This window comes from Salmo salar, chromosome 04, assembly GCF_965601325.2.
Source record: "Salmo salar chromosome 04, fSalSal1, whole genome shotgun sequence".
Classification (NCBI taxonomy): Eukaryota; Metazoa; Chordata; class Actinopteri; order Salmoniformes; family Salmonidae; genus Salmo; species Salmo salar.
In genome coordinates, this window is record NC_138294.1 from 15,932,146 (window position 1) to 15,950,322 (window position 18,177).

General features: G+C 47.2%; 1 protein-coding gene across 1 annotated transcript in view; it reads left to right on the forward strand.

The window, feature by feature from the left end:
* LOC106602199 (zeta-sarcoglycan) overlaps positions 1-18,177 on the forward strand; it is a 298,123-nt gene that overhangs the window by 218,401 nt on the left and 61,545 nt on the right. The window lies entirely within an intron of this gene.

Below are 18,177 nucleotides of genomic sequence, written 5' to 3' on the forward strand. Positions count from 1 at the left end.
CCCTATGACTCGCGATGAATGTCATATCCTTCACTAAGACACACCCTTCCCTTGTCATATCAACTGTCATTTCTCAGTAGTAGAAGGTTGAGACACAACCTTCCTTATGTCGCTCATATGAAGCATCGTAACACCCTATGACACACCATATATTACTTCATTTGCACACACTGTATATAGACTTTTTCTATTGTATTATTGACTGTATGTTTGTTTATTCCAAGTGTAACTCTGTGTTGTTGTTTGTGTCGCACTGCTTTGCTTTATCTTGGCCAAGTTGCAGTTGTAAATGAGAACTTGTTCTCAACTGGCCCTACCTGGTTAAATAAAGGTGAAATAAAATAAATCAATAAAAAATATCCCTCACTAAGCCAGCCCATTCCTCATATCATGGCATACCAAGCGTCAGTGCTTACCCATTGTCATAAAGGAGTAGTATAGCACTATGCAATGCCACATCCCAGAGAAATCGTGTGAGACCTAGTAGAGAAGCTCATCTATCTGGATGCCGGGTCCCATGTAAGGTCCCATGTAAGGTCCCATGTAAGGTCCCATGTAGGGTCCCATGTAAGGTCCCATGTAAGGTCCCATGTAAGGTCCCATGTAAGGTCCCATGTAGGGTCCCATGTAAGGTCCCATGTAAGGTCCCATGTAAGGTCCCATGTAAGGTCCCATGTAAGGTCCCATGTAGGGTCCCATGTAAGGTCCCATGTAAGGTCCCATGTAAGGGGCACAGAAGGATCATGGGAATGGACTTGGATGTGTGACAAATGACCAAATGGGCATCCAATGGAAATTCCAATGATAGAAAAATGTGGAGAGAGACAGGGATGTGATGAGGCACGCTGTTGATAAATATACCCCATGATGCCGCTGCCCTTAACACCATGGACACACACACACACACATACACACACCCTGGCTGCTGTCATGTATAGGTTACTGTGTGTCCCGGGCTATTGGGAAGGCAAGGGAGTCATCACCTTGCATTCTCCACCTTTGCTCAATGTGTGTGTGTGTGTGTGTGTGATGGAGGGGTAGGGTTGTAAAGGCAAGTGTACATGCGCATGCTTATTGCTTTACAAGGGAGTATGGTGACGGTGAGAGTGTGTGGAGTGTGTGACAGTCCTGAATACATTACACTGATCTATCCACTCAAAGATCACGCCATTTCTGGGTGACACAGAGGTCAACACTCGATCAGTCCTGACCTTTGAGGTGAAATGATGGATGGTGTTAGATATATTTTATGGGAATATCTTTCTTTGCCCTCCCATTGAAATCCTATGTAGTCGATATCTTACTTTAGAATTTTTTTGTTTGCCTACTCATTGAAAGCCTACAAGATATATTCTTGTATATCATCTTTGTTTGCTCTCCTATTAAAAACTTAAATGGAGGAGACATATTCTTTTTTGAATATCTTTGTTTGCCCTCGCATTAAAGCCTATGGAGGAGATATCTTCTTTTAGAATATTTTTGTTTGCTCTCCCGTTGAAAGCCTATAGAAGAAATCCAGTCTTTCTGGTTCTTCTTAAGTGTGTGTGACAGAGAAGGCACTAATTGCTGTTGAGGAAGTGACTCTGGCTTGTAGATAACCCCTATGAAGGAGCAGAGCTTCCTGTCAATAAATCAAAGAACTCACTGGCTTCTCTGCCGACTCTTCATCTATCATCAGACAAACAGTATGTTTGTGTGTGTGTGTGTGTGTGTGTGTGTGTGTGTGTGTGTGTGTGTGTGGGTGTGTGGTGTGTGTGTGTGTGCGTGCGTGCATATGTTTGTATCTATCCACCACTTGTAATGACACCGTGATCCCTTTCACATCGGGTCTGCACATCAAAGCAAACACTCTTATTTCGAAAAATACACAGGAAACATGCTGAATCTAACAACCCACTTTTCTCCCCTGAGGGCTTGTTGGTGTGTGCCATTTAGTTTATGGCAGTTTTTTGGGTAGTGGGCATGCTTCAGAACTGAGCTAATCTGGGCAGTGTGGTTCCAAGTATTATTGGCTAGCGGTGTTAGCCGTACGATGTTAGCATAGGGCTCCAAAGCCCCTGGTGAGACTGGGTCGCTGGCCCAGGATGTATTTGGGCCGTGGTGTATCCGGCCCGGGGTGGCCCTAACCTGATCTGGGCCCACCATGAGGGACTGGGACTGTGGCACTGACAGAGAGAGAGTGAGGGATGGAGGGAGGGAATTAGGGAGGGAATGAGGAAGGAAATGTATTTTGAATATGCGCTGGAAGGGTTTGAGCGGTTTGTTTTTCCAGAGCAGAGCCAAACAAACAGAATTTACAATTTGGTTCAATCGGTTTCGGGTTGACAAATAAACCTGTATGATATATATATATATATATATATATATTTTATTTTTTTGCCGCTAAAACTTTAAAATGCCTCTAGGTTTTTCACACTTGGATTGGAAGCCTGATTGGAGGCGGCGCTCATAGTGGCCGGGGTCTTTAATGCAGGGAAACACAAATCCGATTTACCTAATTTCTACCAGCATGTTACATGTGCAACGAGAGGAAAATAATTCTAGACCACCTTTAATCCACACACAGAGACGTGTACAAAGCTCTCCCTCGCCCTCCATTTGGCAAATCTGACCATTACTCTATCCTCCTGATTCCTGCCTACAAGCAAAAACTAAAGCAGAAAGTACCAGTGACTCGCTCAATACGGAAGTAGTCAGATGGCGCGGATGCTAAGCTACAGGACTGTTTTGCTAGCACAGACTGGAATATGTTCTCGAGATTCTTCCGATGGCATTGAGGAGTACACCACATCAGTCCATCCATGACGTCATCCCCACAGTGACCGTACGTACATACCCTAACCAGAAGCCATGGATTACAAGCAACATCCTAACTGAGCTAAAGGGTAAAGCTGCCGCTTTCAAGGAGCAGGACTCTAACCCGGACGCTTATGAGAAATCCCGCTATGCCCTCAGACAAACCATCAAACAGGCAAAGCGTCAGTACAGGACTAATCCTACTGCACCGGCTCTGACGCTCGTCGGATGTGGCAGGGCTTGCAAACTGTTACGGATGACAAAGGGAAGCACAGCCGCAATCTGCCCAGTGACACGAGTTTACCAGACAAACTAAAGGACTTCTATGCCCACTTTGAGGCAAGCAACACTGAAGCATGCATGAGAGCACCAGCTGTTCCGGACGACTGTGTGATCACGCTCTCCATAGCCGATGTGAGTAAGACCTTTAAACAGGTCAACATTCACAAGGCCAGACGGATTACCAGGACATGTACTCCAAGCATGCTCTGACCAACTGGCAAGTGTCTTCACTGACATTTTCAACCTGTCCCTGACTGAGTCTGTAATACCAACATGTTCCAAGCAGACCACCATAGTCCCTATGCCTAAGAACACTAAGGTAACCAACCTAAATGACTACCGACTTGTAGCACTCATGTCTGCAGCCATTAAGTGCTTTGAAAGGCTGGTCATGGCTTACATCAACACCATTATCCCAGAAACCCTAGACCTACTCCAATTTGCATACCGCTCCAACAGATCCACATATGATGCAATCTCTATTGCACTCCACACTGCCCTTTCCCACCTGGACAAAAGGAACACCTACGTGAGAAGGCTGTTAATTGACTACAGCTCAGCGTTCAACACCATAGTACCCTCAAAGCTCATCACTAAGGTAAGGACCCTGGGACTAAACACCTCCCTCTGCAACTTGATCCTGGACTTCCTGACGGGCCGCCCCCAGGTGGTAAAGTTAGGTAACATCCCATCTGCTACGCTGATCCTCAACACAGGACCCCTCCCTCCTGTACTCCCTGTTCACCCATGACTGCATTGCCAAGCAAGACTCCAACACCATCATTAAGTTTGCCGACGACACAACAGTGTTAGGCCTGATCACTGACAACGGTGAGACAGCCTATAGGAAGGAGGTCAGAGACCTGGCAGTGTGGTGCCAGGACAACAACCTCTCCCTCAGTGTGAGCAAGACAAAGGAGAGCACGCCCCCATTCTCATCGACGGGGCTGTAGTGGAGCATGTTGAGAGCTTCAAGTTCCTTGGTGTCCACATCACCAATGAACTGTCAAGGTCCAAACACACCAAGATAGTCGTGAAGAGGGCACGACAATGCTTATTCCACCCCAGGAGACTGAAAAGATTTGGCATGGGTTCCCCAGATCCTCAAAAAGTTCTACAGCTGCACCATCGAGAACATCCTGACTGGTTGCATCACCACCTGGTATGGCAACTGCTCGGCCTCTGATGGCAATGCACTACAGCCACCCTAGTCATTGCCTGCTATCAAATTCAAATCAAATCAAATTTATTTATATAGCCCTTCTTACATCAGCTGATATCTCAAAGCGCTGTACAGAAACCCAGCCTAAAACCCCAAACAGCAAGCAATGCAGGTGTAGAAGCACGGTGGCTAGGAAAAACTCCCTAGAAAGGCCAAAACCTAGGAAGAAACCTAGAGAGGAACCAGGCTATGAGGGGTGGCCAGTCCTCTTCTGGCTGTGCTGGGTGGAGATTATAACAGCACATGGCCTAGATGTTCAAATGTTCATAAATGACCAGCATGGTCAAATAATAATAATCATAGTAGTTGTTGAGGGTGCAACAAGTCAGTAACACAAGAGTAAGGGTCAGTTGGCTTTTCATAACCGATCTTTGAGAGTATCTCTACCGCTCCTGCAGTCTCTAGAGAGTTGAAAACAGCAGGTCTGGGACAGGTAGCACATCCGGTGAATAGGTCAGGGTTCCAGCAGGTCTGGGACAGCAGGTCTGGGACAGGTAGCACGTCCGGCGAACAGGTCAGGGTTCCATAGCTGCAGGCAGAGCAGTTGGAACTGAAGCAGCAGCACGGCCAGGTGAACTGGGGACAGCAAGGAGTCATCAAGCCAGGTAGTCCTGAGGCATGGTCCTAGGGCTCCCGAGAGAGCGAGAGAAAGAAAGAAAGAGAAAGAGAGAATTAGAGAGAGCATATTTAAATTCACACAGGACACCGGAAAAGACAAGAGAAATACTCCAGATGTGACAGACTGACCCCCCGACACATAAACTACTGCAGCATAAATACTGGAGGCTGAGACAGGAGGGGTCAGGAGACACTGTGGCCCCATCCGATAAAACCCCCAGACAGGGCCAAACAGGTAGGATATAACCCCACCCACTTTGCCAAAGCACAGCCTCCACACCACTGGAGGGATATCTCCAACCACCAACATACCATCCCGGACAAGGCCGAGTATAGCCCACAAAGATCTCCGCCACGGCACAGCCCAAGGGGGGGCGCCAACCCAGACAGGAAGACTACGTCAGTGACTCAACCCACTCAAGTGACGCACCCCTCCCAGGGACGGCATGGAAGAACACCAGAAGCCAGTGACTCAGCCCCCGTAATAGGGGTAGAGGCAGAGAATCCCAGTGGAAAGAGGGGAAACCGGCCAGGCAGAGACAGCAAGGGCAGTTCGTTGCTCCAGCCTTTCCGTTCACCTTCACACCCCTGGGCCAGACTACACTTAATCATAGGACCTACTGAAGAGATGTGTCTTCAGTAAAGACTTAAAGGTTGAGACTGAGTCTGCATCTCTCACATGGGTAGGCAGACTATTCCATAAAAATGGAGCTCTATAGGAGAAAGCCCTGCCTCCAGCTGTTTGCTTAGAAATTCTAGGAACAATTAGGAGGCCCGCGTCTTGTGACCGTAGCGTACGTGTAGGTATGTACGGCAAGCGGTAACGGCCCGCCAAGTCTAAGTCCAAAAGGCTTCTTAACAGCTTCTACCCCCAAGCCATAAGACTCCTGAAAAGCTAACCAAATAGCTGCTCTGAGTATTTGCTTTGAACCCCCATTTTTACACTACTGCTACTCTCTGTTTATTATCTATGTATAGTCACTTTACCTCTTCCTACATGTACAGATTCATCAATTACCTTGACTAAGCAGCGCCCCCGCAGATTGACTCGGTACCCCCTGTATAAAGCCTCGATATTGTTATTTTATTGTTGCTCTTTTATTTCAATTTTTTTTTTGTAAATCTTTTTCTTAACTAATATTTTTCTTAAAACTGCATTGTTGGTTACGGGCTTGTAACTAAGCGTTTCACGGTAAGGTCTTGTTGTCTTCGGCGCCTGTGACAAATACAATTGATTTGATTTTGATTAGATTATGTGGTCGAGGTCAACCACTTATAACAGTCGATTGGATCAGTCATGTAGGTCACTGTAAAAGCCTCTTCCTTCTCTCTTTGTTTCTAAATAACAGATCAATGATCATGGTCATCATTCAACAACGTTATCACAGTTAACACACACACACTCCGTATACTTTACAAGGCCCCATGCAGGAAACATGGCGTCACTGCACAGATGTAGGATCTTAACTCGATCACTCTTTTGTTGCTAAGAATTTTCCCTGCACAGCAGGAAATGCGAACATGTAGTGTATTTTATAAAGGCTTCTAATGTTTGTCATTTTCACTTTGAAATTTCAGACTTGATTTGCCGTGATGAAAAATGTATCAACCCCTTCAAAAATGTCCATTGATTATAATCCACATAATAATTAACATTTCCTGTTCCTGCAGGATTATTTTACTGCTGTAGCAAACTAGCACAAATTAAGATCCTTCATCTGTAAGGGTGATGTCTCGTGGACAGACACATGTAACATAACTGGTATTATAGACAGACTGTGGGTTGCCACGATTTACAAGGAACTTCTTGGTGTCGCCACTGATCATTTGGACAAATCACAATTTCGCAGGTGTTCACATCTTTCAAAAGGGAATTCTAGGTCCGTGACTTTCAGAGAGGTTGGAGGAGCTACCGTGGTGCTTCGGCTCTTGGTCCGAGTATCTTTTCCAACATGTCTCCCTCCTGAACTTCATCAAGCATCTGACGCAATTATGCTTGATTTTTGTTCTGGGTTTCCGAGATTACTCCGATTATTGTAAGATAGGTTGGTGCTGTAGCTACATCATTGATGTCACAGTCCTATTGACAGACAGCCTGATGGACCTTGGTCCCGATCTCCTTTGAAAAATAGATTTATCTCAATGAAACAAACCTGGTAAAATATATATTTTTTAAATGTCTTGAAGATACCTGGTGCTGCAGCAGACTGACTGCATGTTCCTTGTGGTTTGTTCCAAGAGTGTGCTGTGCTGTCATCCTCTCTCTCCGCACCATGAGGGATGAGCCGAAGCCTGCTCGCCAACACAGACTCTTCTAATTGTCCCCTCAGGGAGCCAATGAAATTCCAGCTTTCTCTGAGGAATAGTTTTCCTCCCTTTATCAATCACTAATTTCTGGCTCGCTCGCTCACTTGCTTGCTCTCTCGCTATCTCTCTCTTTATCACCCCTGACACAATGCTTTCAGCAGACAGGCACTGAAATGGAACAAAACGCAAATTGTAAGTTTCCATTGTAAAACGTTGCGTTTCCTAACGAACACGACCCCGACTAAAGCTTTGTGGAAAAACCCTCTCGTTAGCCATTTGTCAGTTTGGCTATATTTATTGCTTGGTTTTCTGAGGGTCCAAACACTTGCCGGGTAATTTTCTAAGAGTAATTCGTTGTCAGTGTTTTGATATTAGAGTGGTTTCTTTCTTTGGCCTCATGGCTGACATTGATTCAGCCCTCTGCGGTAAACAACATACTGTAAAGAACATAGGAAATACTTAAATACTATTCTACCATATAGTTACACTTCAAGACTTCATACAAATTATTCAGCGATGCAATCGACTCTGGGCGGTCAAGAAACTCGAGATCATTATGTGCGAGCACACACAACCTTTGGGCGTCGCCGTAATACCCATTACTCCCCGCGACTCCACAATATTAAAAAGATACCAGGAAAAAAGGCATTGTCAAACTTCAGAAGTGACCTATAAAAGTGAAACAAAATAATCTGAGAAAAAAAAAAATTCCCGGAAGAAGCGTGAGACTCTAAATGTTTTATTCAGACCAGGCCAAGGGGTATGTGGCACCAGATCGCGACCAATGTAGAAATATGCCCCATTTAACATTTAACAAGATTTCCAGAGTGATGGAACGTCGAAGGAGGCGACTTGGCCTTCAGGAGAAGGGAATGAAAGGGAATATTAATTCACATCATCGCCAGAGATCAAATCCTGCGCCCAGATCTTCTTCTTCCCGAAATGCCGCGAGCCCTTTCAGACGTCGCCCCTGCCAAATATATAGATGTAGAGAATGTAGAAATGCCTCTTTTGGATAGATCATTGAAAAGTTAATGCAGAATCCATTTCTTTGGATTCTGATTTGGATGGCAGTTTTGAGTAGAGTTGATTTGTGCGTCTCGTACCTTATCTTGGGCCTAGGAGCACATTATTATACTAGGATCTGTGAGGAATGAGACTTTATTAAGAGCAAATAGATGGGCTGGTAAGCTACTTCTTTTGACAGCTGTAGATATGGCTAATCCTCATGTCAACGATGGTATCCGAGAGTGGAATGTACTGTAAAATGTGTTGGCCCATTTAGCAATCCTTTATGAGTTTCCACTGACTCAGACTTCATATTTTTAGTGAATTCAGAATGGCTGGCACAGCTTGCAATAGTGTTGTATACACACTGTTCCACTTCCATAGAAATCTGCTGGTAGCAGACTTACTTAGTCAACCGTGGCCAAACGAAGTGCAGCCAATCAAATCACGGCATGACTAAGCCAGAAGTCATGGCAGCTGTCGGCATGGTTACGAGGGCCACGCCACAATTACACCAGGCAGTTCATTAGTCGAATAAACAAATACTTTTTCATGTCTTTAATCGTTCTGACACTACAGATGCCTTGGTGGGCCTTCACTTATATACACACACACACACACACACACACACACACACACACACACACACACACACACACACACACACACACACACACACACACACACACACACACACACACACACACACACACACACACACACACACACACACTACTCTTACACACACACACTACTCTTACACACACACACTACTCTTACACACACACACACAAACACACACTACTCTTACACACACACACTACTCTTACACACACACCCGACATCCCACCAGGTTTTAGTATTCACTGAGCATCACAGGTTACGGTTGTTCAACTCACTGAAATTAAGAGACATTTAATTCATTAATGGCAGCAAATTGACATTACACTGGTATCTGGCCTGCTTGGTTTTATCTTGGTCCCCATCAGTACCTAATGACATTTCCATGTGTGTCACACGGCCTGGGGAAAATGGCATGGCGCGCTTCCTGTATTTACAGAGGCAGTGGGATGGTCTCCGGCTGCACGGCGCTAACAAGGCAAATACTAAAGGTGACCGCACTGACCGAGGGAGGATCGAGGGAGGAAGAGGGGGGTAGAGGGAGGATAAAGGAAGGTAGAGGGAGGATGCAGGGACGTAGAGGGAGGTAGAGGAGGGTAGAGGGAGGACACGGGGAGGTAGAGGGAGGACACGGGGAGGTAGAGGGAGGACAGAGGGAGGTAGAGGGAGGACACAGGGAGGTAGAGGGAGGACACTGGGAGGTAGAGGGAGGACACGGGGAGGTAGAGGGAGGACACGGGGAGGTAGAGGGAGGACACGGGGAGGTAGAGGGAGGACACGGGGAGGTAGAGGGAGGACACGGGGAGGTAGAGGGAGGACACGGGGAGGTAGAGGGAGGACACGGGGAGGTAGAGGGATGACACGGGGAGGTAGAGGGATGACACGGGGAGGTAGAGGGATGACACGGGGAGGTAGAGGGATGACACGGGGAGGTAGAGGGAGGAGTCGGGGATGTAGAGGGAGGTAGAGGAGGGTAGAGGGAGGATACAGGGAGGTAGAGGGAGGTAGAGGGAGGATACAGGGAGGATACAGGGATGTAGAGGGAGGTAGAGGGAGGACACAGGGAGGTAGAGGGAGGACACAGGGAGGTAGAGGGAGGACACAGGGAGGTAGAGGGAGGACACAGGGAGGTAGAGGGAGGACAGAGGGAGGTACAGGGAGACTAGAGGGAAGTACAGGGAGGATACAAGGAGGTACAGGGAGGTACAGGGACATAGAGAGGGGAGTGGGAGGATAGAGGGAGGATAGAGGGAGGATAGAGGGAGGTACAGGGAGGATAGAGGGAGGTACAGGGAGGATAGAGGGAGGTACAGGGAGGATAGAGGGAGGTACAGGGAGGATAGAGGGAGGTACAGGGAGGATAGAGGGAGGTATAGGGAGGATAGAGGGAGGTACAGGAAGGATACAGGGAGGTACAGGGAGTAAGAAGGAAGACACAGGGAGGATAGAGGGAGATAGAGGGAGGTAAAATCAATTTAAATCACATTTTATTGGTCACATACACATGGTTAGCAGATGTTATTGTGAGCGTAGTGAAATGCTTCTAGATCCGACAGTGCAGCAGTAGATACTGCTGGTAATATCTAACAATTCCACAACAAAACCTAATACACACAATCTAGTGAAGGAATGGGATGAGAATATATAAATATAAAATATATGGATGAGCAGTGACAGAGCAGCTAAGATGCAGTAGATAGTAAAGAATAGATAGTGAAGGATACAGTATACAGTATATACGTATAAGATGAGTAATGCGAGATACATAAACATTCTTAAAGTGGCATTATTAAAGTGGCCAATGATATCAAGCCTGTAGGTAGGCAGCCACCTCTCTGTGCTAGTGGTGGCTGTTTAACAATCTGATGGCCTTGAGATAGAAGCTGTTTTTCAGTCTCTCTGTCCCAGTTTTGATATAACTGTACTGACCTCGCCTTCTGGATGGAAGCGGGGTGAACAGGCAGTGGCTCGGGTGGTTGTTGTCCTTGATGATCTTTTTGGCCTTCCTGTGACATCGGGTGTTGTAGGTGTCCTGGAGGGCAGGTAGTTCGCCCTCGGTGATGCGTTGTGCAGACCTCACCACTCTCTGGAGAGCATTGCGGTTGTGGGCGGTGCAGTTGCCGTACCAGGCGGTGATACAGCCCGACAGGATGCTATCAATTGTGCACCTTAAAAAGTTAGTGAGTGTTTTCGGTGACAAGACACATTTTTTCAGCCTCCTGAGGTTGAAGAGGCGCTTTTGTGCCTTCTTCACCACACTGTCTGTGTGGGTGGACCATTTCAGTTTGTCGGTGATATGTACACCGAGGAACTTAAAACTTTCCACCTTCTCCACTGCTGTTGTCCTGTCGATCTGGATGGGGGGGGGGGGGTGCTCCCTCTGCTGTTTCCTGAAGTCCACGATCATCTCTTTTGTTTTGTTGACATTGAGTGAGAGGTTGTTTTCCTGACACCACACTCTGAGGGCCCTCACCTCCTCCCTGTAGGCCGTCTCGTCATTGTTGGTAATCAAGCCTACCACTGTAGTGTTGTTTGCAAACTTGTTGATTGAGTTGGAGGCGTGCATGGCCACACAGTCGTGGGTGAACAGGGAGTACAGGAGAGGGCTGAGAATGCACCCTTGAGGGCCCCAGTGTTGAGGATCAGCGGAGTGGAGATGTTGTTTCTTACCTTCACCAGCTGGGGGCGGCCCGTCAGGAAGTCCAGGACCCAGCTGCACAGGGCGGGGTCGACACCCAGGGTCTCAAGCTTAATGATGAGTTTGGAGGGTACTATGGTGTTGAATGCTGAGCTGTAGTCAATGAACAGCATTCTTATGTAGGTATTCCTCTTGTCTAGATGGGATAGGACAGTGTGCAGTGTGATGGCGATTGCATCGTCTGTGGACCTATTCGGGTGGTAAGCAAATTGAAGTGGGTCTAGGGTGACAGGTAAAGTGGAGGTGATATGATCCTTGACTAGTCTCTCAAAGCCATTCATGATGACAGAAGTGAGTGCTACAGGGCGGTAGTCATTTAGTTCAGTTACCTTGGCTTTCTTGGGAACAAGAACAATGGTGGCCATCTTGAAGTATGTGGGGACAGCAGACTGTGATAGGGATTGATTGAATATGTCCGTAAACACACCAGCCAGCTGGTCTGCGCAGGCTCTGTGGACGCGGCTAGGGATGCCGTCTGGGCCGACAGCCTTGCACGTTTAAATGTTTTACTCACGTCGGCCACGGAAAAGGAGAGCCCACTGTTTTTGGTAGCGGGCCTTGTCGGTGGCACTGTGTTGTCCTCAAAGCGGGCAAAGAAGTTGTTTAATTTGTCTTGGAGCAAGACGTGGATGTCCCCGACGGGGCTGGTTTTCTGTTTGTAATCCGTGATTGTCTGTAGACACTGTCACTTACGCGTCGTGTTTGAGCCGTTGATTTGCGACTCCACGTTGTCTGTATACTGACACTTTGCTTGTTTGAATGCCTTACGGTGGGAATAAATACACTGTTTGTATTCGGTCATATTTCTAGTCGCCTTGCCATGATTAAATGTGGTGGTACGTGCTTTCAGTTTTGCGTGAATGCTGCCATCAACAGGAAGTAATCTTGAAGCGTGGAAAACGATTGGTCAAACCAGCATTGGATAGACCTAAGCACCAGCGCTTCCCGTTTTAGTTTCTGCCTATAGGAGGGAAGCAACAAGATGGAGTCGCGGTCAGATTTGCCAAAAGGAAAGCAGGGGAGGGAGGATACAGGGAGGGAGGGAGGATACAGGGAGGATAGAGGGAGGATAGAGGGAGGATAGAGGGAGGATAGAGGGAGGATAGAGGGAGGATAGAGGGAGGATACAGGGAGGTAGAGGGAGGATACAGGGGGGATAGAGGGAGGATAGAGGGAGGATAGAGGGAGGTTAGCGGGAGGATACAGGGAGGTATCCCGAGTGACTCCTGAGTGGCACAGCGGTTTAAGGCACTGCATCTCAGTGCAAGGGGAATCACTATAGTACCTGCTTCGAATACATGCTGTATCACATCCGGCCGTGAATGGGAGTCCCATAGGGCAGTGCCCAATTGGTCGGCCGGAGTAGGCCGTCATTTTAAATAAGAAATTGTTCTTAACTGACTTACCTAGTTAACTAAAGGTTAAATAAATAAATAAAATAAAAAGGTAGATGGAGGATACAGAGAGGTTATAGGGAGGATACAGAGAGGCTATAGGGAGGATAGAGGGACATTGAGGGAGGATAGATGGAGGATAAAGAGAGGATAGGATACAGGGAGGGAGAGGGAGATAGAGGGAGGATACAGGGAGGATAGGATACAGGGAGGATACAGGGAGATAGAGGGAGGATGGATGGAGGATACAGGGAAGATAGAGGGAGGATAGAGGGAGGATAGAGGGGGGATAGAGGGAGGATACAGGGAGGATACAGGGAGGATAGAGGGCGGATACAGGGAGGTAGAGGGCGGATACAGGGAGGTAGAGGGAGGATACAGGGAGGATACAAGGAGATAGAGGTAGGATACAGGGAGGATAGAGGGGGGGATACAGGGAGGATACAGGGAGGTAGAGGGAGGATACAGGGAGGATAGAGGGGGATAGAGGGAGGATACAAGGAGATAGAGGGGGGATACAGGGAGGTAGAGGGAGGTGTGCTACTTTTAGAGTTGAGTTCATTGTTCAGCGATTTAGTGCTTTCTCTCTCTCTTTATCTTTCTGTCTACGTTAGGAGCTGTCGCAGTCTTAGTGAAGTAGAATTCACATCAGTTTAGTGTTAGCAGGCCCTGCAACTTCGGAACCGACCCCACTAAAATAGTATACAGTGTATCCAGATATACCTATAACGCGTGTACCGAAATTCATTTGATTACCAACTCATGATCTTTCATGTTGAATCATATAAAAATGTGATAAACAGATTTCACTGCATCATTATTGCATCAACATTGCACTGCATCAATTATGATGTTCTCCTCGCACCACACAGTACAGCTCCAAATTCACACAGAAAAGGGAAAAGGACATGGAGAGAGGGAAAAGGCAAGAGAGAGGGAAAAGGACATGGAGAGAGGGAAAAGGCAAGAGAGAGGGAAAAGGACATGGAGAGAGGGAAAGGGCAAGAGAGAGGGAGAGAGAGCGCACGTTAGACGACTTTCCTGTTTCGCGTTATATGAAACATCTCTGTCATTAAACGTCAGCAAAAGGGAATTGGCGGAGATGTCTCGAGCAAGTAAATGTGCAAGAAAATGTATCACCCCAAAGATCAATGGACAGGCAAAAAGATGCAAATGAAAGCCTCACTCTGGAGTCTGGAGAGTGTGACAACAAACACGACACTCCCTCATCTCCTTTACAAACTGGATGTGAAAATTCAGTTTGAACTAGCTCCAGCGTCGTTTAGGGAATTGACGATACATAATGCAATGAAACCAGAGACAAAATGAAAAGAAGTAACAAAATGATGGGGGACGGGCAAAATAACACTTGTGTAATCAACAGCATGCAAAGAGAAAACAACACTCGACTGATCGCGGGCCAGTGGAATGACAAGTCGGGCTCCAGAGGGATATAGTGGCTGTTTAATCAGAGGGAACGGTTAAGTAATCTATAGCTGTGACCGACGGACAAGTTGTGTGTATTTTAGTCAGACGTGTTTGATACAGGATATGTTGACCAAGTCCCAGAGACAGGAAGAGAGAGGGATGAGTTGGAAATGTCTTGGATGCCTTGGTTGACCCTAGAGTTAAGTCATGCCTTTTTAAAGAGAGCAGAGATCCTGTTAGGCCGTGGAGACCATAGAAATAGTCAATGATCATTGATTATATTTATATGATGGAGCCAGAGCTGCATGTATAATGTGGCTTGTCATGACGAATCCCAAGACTAAACCCTTGTTTTTTCTGCCTTGCCTTGTAAGCGGTTAATAATGGATATGAATCCAAACTAGTCGAACAAACAGTGCATTTGGAAAGTATTCAGACCCCTTGGCTTTTTCCACATTTAAATGTCTAAAAACCTGTTTTTGCTTTGTCATTATGGGGTATTGAGTGTAGATTGTTGAGGGAAACGTTTTATTTAATCCATTTTATAATACGGCTGAATCTTAACAAAATGTGGAAAAGGTCAAAAAGGGTCTGAAAACTTAGTGAATGCACTGTACAATTGCCCAGCTCAGATTGGGTATTTATTGAATCACAATCCACAAGCTTCATTTTAAACCTTCGCTCTGGGGTAAAATATAACCTTTGAGCAAATTTAAAATGAAATGATATTTGTGGCATTTTGGTGCCATTACCATACTCCTGTCTTGTGTTCAGTGACCAATGTTGGTGTGATGAGTGACATTACCTGAGACCTGCCTAGTCGGAAGCTTAGCAGTCCAACACAGTCTTGTGGCACGCAGGAGACCCGAGTTCAAACCCAGTCGGTGACAGTTGTAAAGCACAGACGTCACTGGTACCCTGTGTCGTTAACCCTCAGGACAGTCCACTCTGCCGTGACACACACACACACACACACCACTCTGCCGTGACCTCATTTAAGTTCTATTCTCCCCTGGACAGATTGGACTGGCTGACCCCGGCCCCTCTAAGTCCTTTTAAATCCCAGGGGGTCAGGGTGAGTGACAGAAGCGGGTAATATGTGTTATTCATGTCTTATTACTATGTTATAAGTGTGTTAATACGGTGTAATAACTGCCAGGGAACACACACAGACAGACAGAGCAAAGCCAGGGCTGAGGAAACTGAAATCCCACCAAAGCCCTTCGTTTTGAGAGCGAGAGCGAGAGAGAGAGAGAGAGAGAGTTTTATTTATTTACACAGTGCAGGCAGACTGGCCCTGCCTGGAGGCCTGAGAGATGGACTGGCCCTCTGATCAATAATCTATTAGTGGAGAGACATGCCTCTGAAGGCCCCAGACAGACTCACACACACCTATATACACACTGTATGTCTGTGTGAGTACAGATGTGTGTGTGCATGCCTGTGTTTGTTCGTGTCCATGTTTTAGGTTTGCATGTCTTTGTGCATATGTTGACAGCAATTGTGTATGCATGCAGCGTGTGGTGCGTTTGTGTTCTTGCATGTCTCTATGTACTGTGTGTGGCTAGGTACTGCTCTGTTTCAGCTGTCGTGGGCAGCCTAGCTGTTTGGAGAAGGAGACCAGTTGGCTAGGTACCGCTCTGTTTCAGCTGTCGTGGGCAGCCTAGCTGTTTGGAGAAGGAGACCAGTTGGCTAGGTACCGCTCTGTTTCAGCTGTCGTGGGCAGCCTAGCTGTTTGGAGAAGGAGACCAGTTGGCTAGGTACCGCTCTGTTTCAGCTGTCGTGGGCAGCCTAGCTGTTTGGAGAAGGAGACCAGTTGGCTAGGTACCGCTCTGTTTCAGCTGTCGTGGGCAGCCTAGCTGTTTGGAGAAGGAGACCAGTTGGCTAGGTACCGCTCTGTTTCAGCTGTCGTGGGCAGCCTAGCTGTTTGGAGAAGGAGACCAGTTGGCTAGGTACCGCTCTGTTTCAGCTGTCGTGGGCAGCCTAGCTGTTTGGAGAAGGAGACCAGTTGGCTAGGTACCGCTCTGTTTCAGCTGTCGTGGGCAGCCTAGCTGTTTGGAGAAGGAGACCAGTTGGCTAGGTACCGCTCTGTTTCAGCTGTCGTGGGCAGCCTAGCTGTTTGGAGAAGGAGACCAGTTGGCTAGGTACCGCTCTGTTTCAGCTGTCGTGGGCAGCCTAGCTGTTTGGAGAAGGAGACCAGTTGGCTAGGTACCGCTCTGTTTCAGCTGTCGTGGGCAGCCTAGCTGTTTGGAGAAGGAGACCAGTTGGCTAGGTACCGCTCTGTTTCAGCTGTCGTGGGCAGCCTAGCTGTTTGGAGAAGGAGACCAGTTGGCTAGGTACCGCTCTGTTTCAGCTGTCGTGGGCAGCCTAGCTGTTTGGAGAAGGAGACCAGTTGGCTAGGTACCGCTCTGTTTCAGCTGTCGTGGGCAGCCTAGCTGTTTGGAGAAGGAGACCAGTTGGCTAGGTACCGCTCTGTTTCAGCTGTTGTGGGCAGCCTAGCTGTTTGGAGAAGGAGGTGCTTTCTGTACCCTTGAGTGCCATGGATACAGGGACCTTTGAAATGTTGGTAAATTTGATTGGTGGATTCAAATAAAGTATTTAAAATGTGTGTGTGAGACAGCACGGTGATTGAGTAGCAGCAGGAGTGAAGGGGATAATGGAGGTGATAGAAGTATCAGAGGTGGGCACTCTGCGTCACATGGTCTCGTCTCAAAGGATGTTGGGATACGCAGGGTGCAAACAAGGTGGACTACAGAAGAGAGCAGAGGTCTCACTGTGTGTGTGTGTGTGTATGTCTCCTGTGTGTGTGTGTGTGTGTGGGGGGCGGGGGGGGGGGGGGGGGGTTCTGTGTGTGTGTGTCTGTATGTCTCTGTGTGTCTTTCTGTGTGTGTGTGTGTTTACATTGCATGAGGATGTTCTGTCTCCCGTTTGTCTCCACATTCATACAAACAGGTCTGGATTGTCTGTCTTTCCTCCAGTGATGATAACGATTTTGCATTGTTGAAGGACGTCTCTAGAATGTGACGACTTGTACAGAATGTGATGTGCTAAAACGTTGGGGACAGCTGGTGGAGTGTTGTAGCCTAGCTGGTAGAGCATTGGGCCACTAACCAAAAGGTTGCTGGTTTGAATACCCGAGCTGACAAGGTGAAAAATCGATCAATGTTCCCTTGAGCAAGGCACTTAACGCTAATCGCCGTCCTACTATGGCCGACCCTGTAAAACAACACATTTCATTGGACCTATCCAGAGTTTACGTGACAATAGAACATTATTTAGGTAAAATAGTTTGTGTGATCCATTAATAGACATGGATCAGGTCCATATATACTGCTATATGTCATGGTGTTGTATGTCCATTGTGTACCGGTAGGGTTGATGTTAGAGGCTCTTAGTTACAGTAAAAGTTGAAATATTTAGTTGGCTTTTGTCAAGTACAAAGCTGTCTCATACCGCATATTGTCTTCTACCGTATGTAGCTATTAGAAGCTCTTGAAGTGTTGTGGCTGAAGACCGGCTGATGAGGAGCTTGGCTACTAGAGTTCTGGAGTTCTCTGTGCGTTCTGTTTGCTTGGTGAAAGGCACGCGCTGTCGGAGACGCGCAGGCACGAACACATGGACGCACACACGCAGTGAGAATCCCAGAAGCACAGCACAGTCAGTGGTAGGAACAAGAGTAGCTGTATTTTCCCTCCTGCAACCCGAGTCCTGGTTAGGCAGAGTAGAACAGCCAAACTGTGTAGTACTCAGGTAGAGCTGTAGAGAATGGTGATGACTATACTCACTGTTTCTGCTCCCTAAAC